This window comes from Lepisosteus oculatus, chromosome 14 (assembly GCF_040954835.1).
Source record: "Lepisosteus oculatus isolate fLepOcu1 chromosome 14, fLepOcu1.hap2, whole genome shotgun sequence".
NCBI lineage: Eukaryota > Metazoa > Chordata > Actinopteri > Semionotiformes > Lepisosteidae > Lepisosteus > Lepisosteus oculatus.
Window position 1 is genome coordinate 31,729,620 of NC_090709.1, and position 15,035 is coordinate 31,744,654.

Here is a 15,035-nt window from a genome sequence, read left to right on the forward strand (position 1 = left end):
TAGAGTCCAGACTGCGAACCGACAGCTGACACAGGTCTTTTATAGAACCGTTTTGATTTTCTCTACTTTGTCCCCGTGACGTCATTGTCCTGCTCGCAGCCGAGCCCGACACACGATACTGTCTGGTTTCTGTCACTGGGCGGGTCTGTGTTGGTTCTAATGCCCCAGTATTATGACGGGGACACTAAACTGTAAACAGGTGCCGTCCTTCGGCTGAGATGTAAAGCCAAGGTCCTGACTCTGTGGTCATTAAAAATCCCAGGTCGTCTCTTGAAAGAGTAGGGGTGTAACCCCGGCATCCTGGCCAAATTTCCCATTGACCCTTACCAGTCATGGCCTCCTAATAATCCCCATCTCTGAACTGACTTCATCCCTCTGCTCTCCTCCCCACTAATAGCTGATGTGTGGTGAGCGTTCTGGCGCACTATGGCTGCAGTTGCATCATCCAGGTGGGGCTACACATTGGTGGTGGTGGAGGGGAGTCCCCATTACCTGTAAAGGGCTTTGAGTGGAGTGTCCAGAAAAGCGCTATATAAGTTTAAACAATAATAATTATAATTATTATTATTATTATGTAAAATGCAATAAAAAAATCATGTTTGAATAATGTAAAAACTGACAAAGCCAATGCTTTTTTCAGGGCTATATCTACTTTTTAAAAAAAAGAGAAGTCTGTCGCGATTGTGAAATTTGGAGAACATGCACCAGCGGGTGCCTTCACATCTCCAGCTTCAGTCTCGCCTGTAGCTGCAAGAAGGTTAAAAGCACACAAGTGATCTGTCTTAGGTCAAAGGAATTGCTGGAGCAGTAGGACACAGAACAGTATCTAGCAGCTGAAGACGATGTTCGGAGAAGAGATAATTCTGTTTTCAGCACAGGGAGTGAGAATGAGCTCAGTCCGGCTCCCAGCAGAATCCATCCTGGTTTGGTTACTGTTAGACTGTGCATCTGAGGCTCTTTGGATCGCAACGTGAAAAAAAAAAACAATTGTTCACATCGTGTGACTTCAACGAGAGGAAGGGAAGATATCATTTTTAAAAATATCAGGACTGAAGATTTGGATCCGGGACCTCATACTTATCAAATTATTAAAATAATAGTTATTAAAATATAAGATTGTGTTTCTGCAACATTTTGTGCACAGTACGCCATCTTTATCTAAAAATAAAACAACAGTCACAACGAAGCCTTTACACGCAGTCTGGGGTATTTTTCCCTTTTATATTTTTGCCACTTTATATCGAACCTGTTATACTCCCAAAAGTGCACAGTAGATTGTACTTAATAAAAATGTACAATTCACCGCTGGTATAAACAGATGTGTGCCGTGTCTGCCTTTGTAAGCATTTGTTTAAAAAAGTAGTTCACAATACGATAAAAACACAGAAAGCACAAACTTAATAATACAACAATACAAAATCAATACCAAATCATAAAGCCAATTAAGTAGCTATCCTTTGAAAACAGAGAACACCTTTATATCTACAAAAAACTTGACATTTGTATGTATTTTTTAATTAAAAAGCAGACAGTGTAGTCCCTTAATTCAAAGATCAGATCTTGACCAAAACAAGACAATCAGACGTGAGGTGAATTCAGAACAGGAGCCTCTGCTTCGTCGTTTATTGAGCTTTTGTTCAACGCATGAATGAAACAGATTCACTATTTTAACTTTTTGATTAAACAAAGTACACAAAAGGTGCCATCCTTTGAGCCGGAATTGAACCAGCAACCTAAGGTGTCCCTGCTATTACCCGCTACAGTCCTCCACTTTACTAACTGATCTATCAAAGGGATGTCAGGATGTCAGGAGCTGCTCTCTGTCACATACTGCCCAATGTAGTGAAATGTTCTGGGTGATTTAAATCCCAGATTGACATAGTTTCCAACTCGTTTCCTTTTTTTTAATTTGAATTTAAGCCGCGAACCAGCATTCTCTGTATAAACTTGCAGGGATATTAAAAAATGTTTGATGGGGTATCAATTATTCAGAAATGGACTCCTTTTTTTTCTTGGGGGATCATATTAAACATTTCATTTGGATCTACAAGAGGATCACCATGAGGAACAAAACTAAGTTTCATTCTGTGTTTATTAGAATCTGTATCACAGCTAATGCATGTAAAGCCTTTAGTATGCGACAGTGAGAGTTCAGTTATGCCGGAGAACTGAAATTTAGTAAATCCATATTTAAATAGATTGCATATCTTCAAAGTGTTTTGTCACTGCAAATATTATTACAGGGGTTTACCAGCTGCCGCACGTGCTTGTTTTGGGATTATTTCCAAAAAGTATCCCATTAGTAGTTGTGTGTCCTTACTGGTATCTTTTAAACATTCGATTATATACAAACGGGACAGAGACAAAGTAATAATCCCATTTTAAGGTGTCTTCCATTTTAATTTACTGAACAGATCAATTGAAATGCTCTGATTCAGAGCCCCTGCAGTTCGTGCTAATTAGAACCACAACAATGCTCCTGAGTCCTCGGCACTACACTGAGCACACGTTCAGCTGGGCTCTGACTTTGTTAAGCACGACTTCTTGTTGCAGTTGAGCTCAGAGCTAGATATGATCTCCATATTCTACCGCAATAAGTAGTCTGAAACTTAGTAAATAGTACACAGTTTTTAACTGAAGTCAGGTTGTTAAAAAATTAAACCAGCACCCTGTCACCGAAACTTACCCCGGTCTTCCGCGCGACAAGCGGGGGTACTCAACACTGTACTAACAAGGAGCGGTTGTCCGCAGTTGAGCGTGAGCTCTGATTACTGTCAGCAGACATTTCTTCATTTCCAATGACGTTTTCTTCTGCTCTCAGCTTTTTACCGGTCATAAATGCTCAAGAAGTAATTCATTTGAGTTTGAAGTCTGTCTCTGTTACCTTCGGTCCTGATAAAGAAAAGCCGTGCGTGGGAGACTCCCTCTCTGAAGAAGTTTGCCGTCACCCTGCAAGAAAAGAGAGCCATCATTCACCGAAACAGCCACTAAGACAAATAACATTAAACACGTGAAATGCGAGATGTTGTGGAAATGTTTTCTACTTAGAGATTCTGTCGTTTCTACTCTAACGAGAGAGGCTCTTTGTCGGAAGTACGATTTGAACAAACGTCTCCAGGGGAAACTGCGACCTCAATGCAACGCCTTAGACCACCAGGCATCCTGTCTGTGGCTCTTATATTGCATTATATGTTTTATTTATTTCTACTTGTTGATAGGAAAAAAAGTGAAATCGTGTAATTTGGGAAATGTATTTTTTTCATGGGGAAAACTAGCCTGAGCAAATGTAAAGTTAAGAGCAGCGCTCAATAAAAACCATCAAAGCCGAAAGCGCTTCTTATGCGGATCAGTATATTCCGATGCCGGTGGTTCTGCAGAAGAAATAAGAAAAGCCGAACTCAAAGCACTGTGTTGCCATTACGGGTACTTTGGCTGCAGCTGCTTTAAGATCTACTCAGCGGGCACAGAAAGTTGTATGAGGTCAGACAGGTTTGCGCTGTCTAAATAACAGTGTGCGAATTTAACTTATTTAAATAAGATTATTTACAATGTAATACATGCTCCAAAAGCGTTAATACTGCACTGGCTGCTATTTGAAACGCCTTTAGAAATGACGCGTAATAGAGATTGATGCAGCTGGCTTTTATGCTTCACAATACATTGCAATCAGGAAAATAAACCAATTAGAAATATGCAATACAACGTCTTTGAGTTCGGCTATTTTTATTTCTTCTGCAGAACAACTGGTATGGGAATGTACTGATCTGCATAATTCGCGCTTTCGGTTTCTGATCGTTTTTATTGAGCGCTGCTCTGAACTTTACATTTGCTTGTGCTAGTTTTCCACATGAAAAAAAAGAGATTTCACTTTTTTTCTTATCAACGAGTAGAAATAAATAAATTACATATAATTCAATATAAAAGCCACAGGCGAGTTGGCTGGGGGTCTAAGGCGTTGCGTTCAGGTCACAGTTTCCCCTCGGGTTTTTTGTTCGAATCCCACTTCTGAAAAAAAGGTTTTCTCGTTTTTCTCTGTGAAAAGACAATCAAGTTCTTAACAAATTTCATATATTAGACTTCCGCAATACGTTCTGGCTTTAACAGGAAACTGTGCGCTTCCACAGAAAGAGTAACAAGAGGAGACGTTTCCATGTTACTTGTAGACTTAGATAAAGGAACGTGGCGGTGAATGAAAGAGGCACAGACGGGATTCGGACCCGCGATCTTCGGTTTACGAGACCGACGCCTTACCACTTGGCCACCGTGCCGTCGCTGGGAGCGGGGTCAGCTTACTATATGTTGAATCAACCCTAGTAATTGTACTGTTGTAATAGAGGAACAAGAGGCGCAGTCGGTAGAGCTTGCGACCCTTAAGTTCAAAATCGTTGATTCATGGGTTGTTTGTGTCCTTTCTGATCCCTCTAATCTTTTAGTAGGACAGTGCAAGCAGGACGTGATAGGGTACAGTGACTCCCAATGTCATATGAGCTTTGTGTAATTTAGCTTTCTTAACGCTATGGGGCTCGATTCAAATATCGCTGTGAAAGGTTTTTTCTAGATTGAGGGTGATCTGCTCCCGAGTAATTATAAACACCTGAGCGTTTACTGTTTACTGTTGTGTTACTGTGATAAAGGAACACCGCACTTTATCAAAATACTGCTGCTTCCTAATTTTACATAATGGTATTTAGACCGGGGAGAGTGACTGCATTCCAAGAGGCTAAAAGTTGATTTCACAAAGCCCCCATTTAATAAAATACATTAGAAACCGCAAGGAAAACAGTATGTTTTAATAAGTCTTCTCCTGGTTTTATATTATTATAGTCTTTCACATTTGAATGCATACCTTACCGAAAATCTTACCTAGATTACAGGCAACACAAACAGTTCTTAATGCACAAAGTCTATTTATAGTTGACTTTCTGCTAATCACATCTAATAGTTCATGAATCTTCCTGCCCATCATGTGTCTGCTAAGCAGTTTCTCCATTTTCCTCCTCCTGTCATTGTCAGCAAGCACATCAAGATGGGAAAATGTAACAGGGAAAAAGAGTAGCTGGTAGGAGTGGGATTTGAACCAAAACCTCGATCTAGAGACAAGAATACCCATGAGAGCTAGAAAAACAGAAGTCCTTAATCAGGGTGCGTTAGAACACTCAACCATCCTGACAAGCAACTGGTAGGAGTGGGATTTGAACCCACACCTCGATCTGGAGACAAGAATACCCGTGAGAGCTAGAAAAACACAAGTCTTTGATCATGGTGCTTTGGTGGTGGTGGAGGGGAGTCCCCATTACCTGTAAAACGCTTTGAATGGTGCTTTAGAACACTCAACCATCCTGACAAGTGATGGATGAATGGAGGTGTATTGAATACACCAGTAGTTCACCAACCTGAGTTGCTTTGCTGGAGAAGTGCCATGTTACATGTTGTAAACGTCAAACGTACAAACGTGTTGTACTTTCCAACCTTTGAGTAATATTTTCCAGAGCTAGGGGGCAGTTGTCTTCACAATCTGGATTATCTCAAAAGCAATGATGTCTGTGTAAAACAGATTTTATTTTCGGGAACCGACGTTGTATTGCATATTTCTAATTGATTTGTTTTCATTATTGTAATGTATAGTGGAGCATAAAAAAACATCTGCAAAAATCTCTATTACGCGTCTTTGGCATTTCAAATAGTAGCGAGAGCGAGGATCAAACCCCCCTCTTGGCGATAGTTGCCTCACGCTCTGAACAACCAAGTCCTGCTTATTCCCGCTGTGGGTCGCGGATGGTGTGTTTTGGTATTTACTCGAAATTACGGAGGATACATGGGACTGCATTTACCTGATAACATACCATGATCTCTAGTACCTAATGAGCTTTGATATTTCAGCTTGCTTATCGCTTTGGGCTCAATTCAAAAGTTGCAGTGAAAGGAGGAGCTGAGCAGGATTCTGTTTAAATGGAGCCAGATCTGTTCACAAGCGGGGAAACACTTCAGCGTTTACTAATTGAAGACCACAATCCGCTAAAACACCCCTGTTTCTTAGACTAAAAGAAGCTAAAAGCATTTTTGAACATGGGTTATATTGTAAATACTGTTATTAAAAAGCTTATTCGCATACTGTCGGTTATTTAGACGGTGCAAAACAGGCTGCCCTTATAAAACTTTCTGTGCCCGTTTTGACCAAGGAGAAAGTATTTTCTGATGGAGCGCTATGCGAAAAGATTTAATTAGCTTTACCCCTGCCAATGATTCAGCATGAAGAAGTAAAAGTTTCAAAGGGAAAAGCAGCTCGCTAACACAGCCAATATTAAATGTACTTGCCGGCACACTATCACGTGCATTGGCTCAGAAGTGATCTCGGCAATGTTCCCAAAGTAAAGCTGAAAGTGCCAAAGAGCATTTCTGTTGAGAAAACTGCCTTGATGTTAAGCTTAGAAAGCTTGTCTTTCAGATGTTCTATCTCTAAACACCTTGTGCAGCCTCCCAACAGACTAACAAATATTTTTTTTGAGAAATGGGCACACACCCGGAAGACAATAACGTTTATCTACATTCGAGTATGTGAATAACAATTTAACAGAAAAAAGTTTGTAAATGAGATTTTGCAAAAATTCAATAAATCGTCTATAAACAGTAAGAAATTATTAAGAAAGTAAGATATTGTTTTATTTTATAAACTTTAAGACAATGAAGAGAGTTTACAGGTCATCCTTCGCTTTTGCTCTTTCAACTTAAGCGTTCAGGATCCAAGCCCATGTGCGGATGGTTGTATTTCTTAAAGTAACTTGTAATCATCAAAAGTTGTTGTGTAGTCCTTCAGTTCTTTCTCGAGTTGTACCATGGATATTTTATACGATCAATACTTTTCATGATCATTTGCATTTTCCGTTTCAAACGGAAAAAGTTCAAAGTGTCCTTATAACTGTGCTCCACATCTACACGAGAGCGCTTGTAAGAGTACAGGACATGCAATGAGGAGTTTGTGCAGCTTTCAGCTTAGTGCGGAGTCCAGAGGAAGGACTCACTCGCTGAATGATCTCTCAAGAAATTCAAAGGGTGTTTTCTGCAAAAGCCATGACAAGTGTGAAGAACAGAACAAAATGTTTTGGAGTTACATTTAAAACAGGAGAGAACACTGTAGCACTTCGAGTGTGTCTTAATTTAATTGTGTAAACCTAGCTGTCTATAAACACAGACAAGGAGTTCTCACACAACAGAAGATTGCGATGTGAGCACAGTAATATGAAACACTTGGAGATGCCAGGGATTGAACACAGGACCTCATACATGCAAAGCATGCACTCTACCATTGAGCTACATCCCCAACAGAACAGCTTGTGGAACTGACTTAGAGATGTGCAGATGCTCACTGACCACAATCCACCACTCACGAAGAATGTCTGCAGTTTCCCACTTTCGCGTTTCCTCTAATACAGAGTAAATTCATGGGAATGAAGAAATAAGGAAGGAAAAATAGTCACATCTAAGCTTCCAGAGACCGGTTAAAAATGAATCAGTTATTTTTATATCCAGTCACATGGACGACGGCCCAGTGGGCAAAAGACGTATAATATACGTCTATTAAATGCATACCTTAGACGTCTAAATGTGGTCCGCAATTCGTCTAGAATGAAATTCTAATATATGTCTATTGTTATACGTCTATGATAAGGTGTTCATTATACATAAATGGTTGGAGTTCTATTATACGGATAAATTTAGAGCACTATTATACATATATGATTGGAGTTCAGGATAACTTTAGAGGACTATTATACGTATATGGTTAGAGGTCTATTATACGGATAACTTTAGAGGTCTATTATACGTATATGGTTAGAAGTCTATTATACTGATAATTTTAGAGGACTATTATACGTATATGGGTAGAGGCCTATTATACATTACAATACAGATTTTAAAATGTACAACTTCTATATTTCCAAGAAAAAAAATATTACAATGAAAGTTAAGACGATTTTTGTCCACCATTTGCAAACCCTGTCTAATTGTCCTAACAGTTAGAACCAGAAACCTATTATTTTCAGTGTCCAGATCTCCTGGCCCCCTGCCTTGCATATGCATTCTTCAAGTAACACATTGTGTGTTCCTTTATTTCTTTAAAGGTAGGGTGGGACTTCAGCACCGCAGCTAGGAGAAAATTATATAATATTACTACCCAAATAAATGATGATTAATATCTTCTTTAGTATAATCTCAAAAATGAACCATTAAGGTTAACTAAGCTCAAAGCTATAATAAACGTATAAAATTTGGCTTGCATCATAGCAGTTGAGCAATAAAGTCTGTCCTAATTAAAGAGTACCCAAAGTTTGAAAGTACAACATAGAATAAGAATAATTAGAGAAACGGCAAAACGATTTTGTGTCATCTTCCCCTTCACACTATTTTTATGTGCCATTTTTTGCTTATTAACGTACTATTTTAATCAAAATAATATTAAGTAAGATCTGTATGTATTCAGATAGTATTATTATAATTATTTATACTTACTCGTCAAAAGAGGATTGCTGAGATATTTGCGGATTTCTTCTACGATTGAAAAACGTGTCCAAAATGGTGACCAACGAATACTAGCAATGCATTGTGGTATATAACCGGAAAATATACCACAACGTATGCGTTTATTAATGTTGTCGATATTATGGTTGAAATTTAACATTGATAATACATCGCAGCTATGTGCCCCCTACTATGAGCTGATGTGCAATTTTAACGCATGCAGTTAGTAAGGAAACGGTCACTGTTGTAAGGTATTATATATAATGACATTATGGAATAGGATGGGGACAGGCCTGGTGTCACGGGGGGAGGGAGGAGTGTCGCCCCTTCAGTTTTGGGCAAAAGGATTTACTTAACTTGTAATTAAAAAATAGTTGTACTTTGTCAATGGCCAAACATTAATTTATTTACACGTGTAAAATAAATATAGTACATATAGTAATAAATATAGAAAATACAGTAATAAATATAGTAAATTAATTAATTACTACGTAAATAATTTAGTTCGTACACTGTGCAGATGGCTGTATACTCCTAGTTGCAGCACCCACGATATATACAGTAAAAAGCCTCAGGCACTGTGTTAGATGTGTTTTCGACGTTATATATGCGTTTATTAATGTTGTCGATTTTACGGTTGCAATTAGATGTTGATAATACGTCGCAGCGACGTATACACAGATGCAGCCATTCAAAATGGGTGGGGTATTTCGTGGTATACCCCGGTGGGCGTGTCACATTAAAACGCAGTATCATGCAGTATCACGCAGTGTATCGCGTCATTTGAGGTCATGCTGGAACCTCTCATGTACAGCATTTGAGCTTGGACAAAAGTTGGACAAAAGTACACAACCTACCTTTATCAGAAATATTTATGCATCAAAGCCTTTACCGAAGATATTACTAATAGTATTAATAATGAATGACTTTGGACAAGCTGTAAACTCAAAGTATTATGCTGGTCCACATTCTTTCTAACCGTCATTTTAAACGAAAATACTTTTAGTTTTTTCTTTGACAAACACCACAGCATTTCGTGGATAATTTCTTAAGCACATTTGTACAAGCACTTGGAATCTGTCCAAGCCCTACTTTGTCAGGCATTTTCTTTTACTGCAACGGACATAAAAACTCCCTTGCTTTTAACAGAGCGTTTCATAATTTCTAACTACGAAAATTATTTAAACTGCAACACTTATCATTCAACCAGGGCTCAAAATATCACAAGGATCCTCAAGAGCACATCAAAGACTGTATTAAAAGATACTTGTATCAGATACATGAGAATCCAGGCTTTTTTTCTCAACACTTTCTTTTCCGTATACCAGATATTATGGAACTACTTCAGAAGGCTGTCAGCCAGTCAGATTCCAGGAATCAATACTTTAAAGAAAATTTGATTTCTCCCTAAACATTTTAAGCATCGAAGTCTTTAACTAACATGTGAAATAGTGGCAGTTTTAAGCTTTTCTGCTAATATAATATGGAATTGCGTATCTAAAGAAATTAATAACGATATGATTATATTTGTGTACTGCGACAGGGCTGTGTAGGGCTGTTTCGCCTCACAATCAGACAAATGCAACATAAATTGGGCTGTGTAGTCTTCTAAGTATCTTAATAAACTTTCAGCATAGCTTTCTCCCCGTTTAGATTTATTTTTCTTGGGATCTTGGGATCAAACGTGGAAAGATTAGATTGTAATCGTTTTTATTTTTTAAATACATTTTAGAAAAGTGTAATCTATACTAAAAAGCTGTACACCACCTGCTATAAAGATACATATTGTAATACTTTCGGTCTCAGATAGGACGGACACAAGAACTCAGACTTGCAGAGTTAAAGCAAGTTAAAGCCTTGATTTTATATATCACCTTTAAAAGTGGCATCACCAAGCAATACAGATTACAAAGTAAATACCCAACACTGATTGCACCCATCTGTCATGTTAATAAAGACCTTTAAATTGAATTTAGTTTTATTACTTGTTTTTCAGGAAGTTAAAAAAAAACACTTGAATTACTTATCCAGTCTCTCGAACTAAAATTATTTTTCAATCAATGCAACTAACATCGGGCAACGTGTTTTTTTTTAATCCAACATTGACAGCCACATCTTAAATCTTGTCAGTCAGCTCTTTTTTCTCTATCTGAATTGTGGCGATTCAAACAACCTGGGATAACAAGTGGTCTCAAAGTCACCGAGCTCACAGAGCTTCAACAACAGATGACAATTTCCTTAGTCCTTCCTTAGTCTTCCTGAAATTGTCAGATTATGAGTGAACAAAGCATTTTATTAAAAACACGTTTGTGTTTGTTTGGGAGCTATATTATGTATTTTTCATATGTAAGAAATAATGATGTGTTCCTGCTTATACATTGCACGACTTTAAAAGCTAGAAAAACAGGTTTCGATTCACATTACAAGTGAGCCTTGTTTTGTCAAAGGAAAATTCTATTCTACTCTGAGAATGTAGGGGGAGGAAGAATGTCCCTTGTCTTTTTACTTACTCCAATACACCAATGCATTAGCATGTTAAAGCGATTTCATTGAGGAGCCTAGCTTTCTTAACTAGTAAGTACTGTACTTACTGGGTTTTGAAGGGGGGGAGGTGTCTTTTGCTGGAAATCTCGCCCCCTTCTACTTTGAAAATACCTGTGAAACAGGTTTAATTCGTCACTGCCAGCACTCCCGCAGAGAGGAGGGTTGTACTTGCAGTGCATCGGTATAGATGGGAAAGCCAGAGCCGAGTCAAGTCTAGCCATGTGTGAGTCTAGTCTCACAGAGCTTCAACAGCAGATGACAACTTGTGAGTTTGATTAAGAATGAATAAAAACATTTCATTAATAACGCGTTTGCGTTTGTCTGGGTGCTGAAAAAGTAAAAAACAATTACTTTTTGACAATGAAGAACTGTGTGTGTGTCTCTCTCTCTGCTGGCGTTTGTAATCGTTTTTATTTTTAAATACATTTTAGCAAAGTAATGTACCATAAAAGTATTGTGAGACATATTTGGGTTAACATGTTCAGTGTTCAGTGTGTGGTAATTTGTTTGGTGCAAGTGAAGTTTTATTTAAAATCTGACCCAGGGAAAAGTGTGGTGTGGACGGCTGAGGAGAGAATGCAGGCTCGCGCTGTGTCCGTTATTCTTTTTGTCTTTTTGAGCCAGTGAAAGCTCTGTTGTCCTTCACATGAATGCCTGAATCATTGTACCGAACCCAGGATTTTACAGTATTTTTTTCCTTAAAATACCAATAACAGCAACATACAGTTTACATAATATGTTGATGTTCCAAAATTAATATAGTTTATGACCTTTATGACCTTTGTTATGCTCTTCGTTAATGTCTAAGCCGGAACACATCATTATATCTCATTTTGTATTTCTTTAAAAAAAAATAGTTTGCCCAGCCTAACAGTAATGTTGTTATTGTTTTTATCCTGTAAAGCGCTTTGAGGAGCCACCTTTAAAGGCGCCATATACAATAAAGTTCATTATTATTACTATTGTTAATTTGCTGGACAGAGAGGTGAACATTATTACGCAGAAGACAAAGATAGCGATTTACGTTGCATTGTGCATTGTGCTGCTATAATACAGTTTTAAATAATTAAAAGTCTAAACACTATCAGCTTTATTTATGGGTTTTAAATAAAGGCGATTTAAACGCGATTTAAATCAATATAAATGTTTATATTGCAATGCATAGGTGACTATTCATTGTTATTAAAATGACTTAAATTCGATCATGTTGTGATATTTAGAAATATAAATTTGTTTGGTGCGAGTGAAGTTTTATTTAATCTCTGACCCAGGGAAATGTTTTATTTTTTCAAAGATGTGATATATAGTATATTCGACGAATCACTGCCCACTGGGTGTGCGGACCTTTTCTTATTTACCTTGTGCAATCGTGTTTCATAAAATGTAATTGTATTATAGCATGAACCCCTGGCGATTTTCTTGATACGTTATATGTGCTCTTGTTTGTATTGTATGTATTTTTGTTGTACAAATAAAAAGTAAAAAGCACAATTTTCCGGATGCAGCTGCTGTAAAAAAAATTAGATCAAGGGTGCTGTACGCAGAGGTCTGAAGCCTGCTCCACAGAAAAACTTTATGTTAAAGAAGTCGAGATCTCGCCATGAGAGGGGAAGCATCTCAGAAAAAGCAGGTGCAGTCGGTTCCACAGTCATAACGCCACTAAGTTGGACGAAAAGAGCAAGAGCCACCCGGCTTCCTCCAGGCAAGTAATGAGACAAAGAGACAAGGCACAGCGGGTAGTGTGGCTGAGCAGTCTAAGGTGCTGGCTTAAGGCTCCAGGTTCTTTGGGGGCATGGGTTCAACATTTGTCTTTCATCTTTCGCAAGCTGTATAGATTTCTTTAAAAACAAGTTGTTGCAGAAAGGAAACGAACACTTGCATTCACGTAAATTAAAAGGCATGGGATTTGCCTATAACGATAAACTCTGTACAGTAAGACATGAAGAAAGGCACCGCTGGGAATCGGACCCAGGATCTCCTGTTTACTAGACAGGTGCTTTAGCCAGCTAAGCCAATTAAGCTAAATCTGTTCCACAGATGTGCAGTGTGCCTTTCCTCTTGTCGTATTCAAGAGTACTGACTGCGTGAGCTCCTCACTGTGTGTCCTGTACTCTACTGTGAATTCATTTAGATCATCTACGTGGAGTACAGTGATAAGATCGCCTTGAATATTTTCACTGAGTAAGTCATTGAAGAAAACAGAAGATGTCAGAGTGGCCTCATCAACAATCCACTCAGGCAGCACTCCTCTGTAAAGTGCCGTTCGTTCACATCGATTGGCTTTTTTTTTGCCTTCATTCATGCAAGTAGTACAGGCAGACGCCCCTATTCTGCCGTGACCCAGATTCGAACCGAGGTTGTTGTGACCACAACGCAAAGTACTGACCACTATACGATCATGGCAAGTTACCAAAACACACGCTGGGGGTGGAAAAGGCTGTGCTCTCTCGTGTGACAGGAGTCACCTGATCCTGCTTTCCAAAAGATCAGCACCATGTACGAAAGAGCCGCATTAAAACCACTCAAACATGTGCAAAATGTGCGAGAAGAGGGGGCTCTTGTTTCCACCTGAAGACTTCTCGCATGTGAGACGAACTGATCATTGCTGCAGCTCAGAAACCTGCAGGAGGTGGGAGGGGTACTCTCGTAGACAGTGCTGACCTTCGGCAAGAGGATTTATACTCTCCAAGATGATATTTGCACTTTCTGGAGAGGAGATTTTCTCCACTTCAGTAGCCCGATTTTGTCGATTGCGTGGAGAGGGCTGTAGAATGTGGCACCGCCTTTCCTGCTCTGTCCATGAAAAGCGTGCTGGTCTCTGGAGAATGAGCAAGGTCCATCAGCGCACTCCAATAAAGGCACTGGAAGCTGCTGAATCGCATTGGCGAAGCTCAACACTGGGCCACTGGGCACAGCTTCCCACCGTTTCCGTAGTGTTGTGGTTATCACGTTTGCCTCACACGCGACAGGTCCCTGGTTCAAAACCAAGCAGAAACAAACCGGCTTCTTTTGTCTTCATGCATACTGTTTGGGGATTCGCCTAGCGCTGTGATTGAACAGACCCACTCACCTCTTAGTGTGCACAGTGCATGTCGCAGCGCTTCCTGCTTTCACTTCAATGCACGTCCTGATGTACCCCGGTCTCCCGCGTGACAGGTGGGGATAATCACCACTATACTAACGAGGAAGACATCGCTCTCTCCGACCCCCGGCATCATATCCCGACCCACCATGCTGGAAGCCGACGCGTGCTGTGATTCCTTTATGGAGCAGAAATGAAAACCGAGGAGCCGAGAGATCATTTCAGCATTTCGCATGTGAATGGAAAACACAAACGACCAACTTGGAATGACTTGCTTTTGACGCTTTTCAAAGCATTCTTTGTGCATCAAACAGACCCACTCACCTCTTAATGTGGAGGGATCTGCACAGTGCATGTTTCCTGCTTTCACTTCAATGCGCGTCCTGATATTGATTTTTTTTCGTGTGCCGTGCGGAGGCTCTGAAAGCGAGAGCAATGAAAAGGTGCACGGCGCTGTGAAAGAAACGGAGGTAAAGACGTCTCTATACATGGATGACGTCACCCTCCTCCTCTCTGACAATGCCTCAATTAGCAGAGCACTACAGTGCTGTGATCAGTTCTCTTTGGCTTCCTCTGCAAAAATTAACAAATCTAAGAGTGAGATTTTTTTTATCAGAACTGGAGGGAGCCAAAAGAAGGACATGATCTCAGGCTGCAAGAGAAGAGAATTAAGGTCCTGGGGGTGTATTTTGGAGAAGAGATAGGAACAGTAAATTGGCAGAACAAATTGCCAATCTTAAACAAAAAACTGATGCAATGGAAGGACCGAGACCTCACCATGACAGGGAAGGTGCTGGTCATCAAAGCCGAGCTCTTGCCTGTCTTGAATTTTCTGGCTTCTACCTTCCCAATCCAACACCGTGTTGCAGCGGCGCTGAGGAGATTGATGTTT

The 15,035-nt window shown here is 39.5% G+C and overlaps 2 non-coding genes and 1 pseudogene across 2 annotated transcripts; all 3 read right to left on the reverse strand.

Annotated features, from left to right (window-relative positions):
- LOC138242338 (zinc finger protein 850-like) overlaps positions 1–15,035 on the reverse strand; it is a 1,462,105-nt pseudogene that overhangs the window by 1,159,527 nt on the left and 287,543 nt on the right.
- Positions 4,197–4,268, reverse strand: trnat-cgu (transfer RNA threonine (anticodon CGU)). The gene has a single exon. It is a non-coding gene; the product is annotated as a tRNA-Thr (tRNA).
- trnaa-ugc (transfer RNA alanine (anticodon UGC)) lies at positions 7,247–7,318 on the reverse strand. The gene has a single exon. It is a non-coding gene; the product is annotated as a tRNA-Ala (tRNA).